Source organism: Arachis duranensis, chromosome 10 (genome assembly GCF_000817695.3).
Source record: "Arachis duranensis cultivar V14167 chromosome 10, aradu.V14167.gnm2.J7QH, whole genome shotgun sequence".
Classification (NCBI taxonomy): domain Eukaryota; kingdom Viridiplantae; phylum Streptophyta; class Magnoliopsida; order Fabales; family Fabaceae; genus Arachis; species Arachis duranensis.
The window spans coordinates 4,221,355-4,222,119 of NC_029781.3; positions in this window are offsets into that span (position 1 = coordinate 4,221,355).

A 765-nucleotide genomic window follows, 5' to 3' on the forward strand; every position below is an offset into this window, starting at 1 on the left:
TTTGTATTATTAATTTATATATGATAAAAAATATGTTTACTTGGTTAGAGTACAAATTTTATTATTATATTTATATGTTCATGATTTTAAATATACTTTTAAGTATTTTGAATAGATTTATTTTATTATATTATATTTTATATGAATATATATTTCATCATGTAATTAAATAAATATATATTTTTTTAATAAAAAAATTTAATAACTGAACTAACAATTAATGATGTTGATGTTGGTAGGGAGTGATTCATGGGTCATGGCCAAAAAAAGGGATTAGTGAGAGGACAAGAGATAGAAATGAAGTCGGCACTGGCTATACTGGAAAGAACGGGGAAGTTACGAGCTATGAGAATTCAATGACCCGTTAAGGAATGATGCACTGTAGAAAGAGATTGCATGAGAAAGTGCTTCAATTAACGGGATAGAATTTTAATATTTTAAAAAATTATACAATTACTCATCTAAAATAATAAATTACAAAATAACCCAACTATAGTTAAGATAATAACCAATTAAACTGTGACACATCGTGAATGGTAACTTACATATTATTTTAGAGAGAGTTGGGTAGAATTCACCAAAAATTTTATGTCATAAAATTACTCATCCCAAAAGTTTGACTTTTTGAATTTAGAATTCTGATAGCATGTCATAATATCACTCATCCCAAAAGTTTATGTTGATGGGTTTAGGTAACACTAATGGTTATATCTTTAATACTTACTAAATCTCTATTGTACATATTGTACAAATATTCCATTGGCT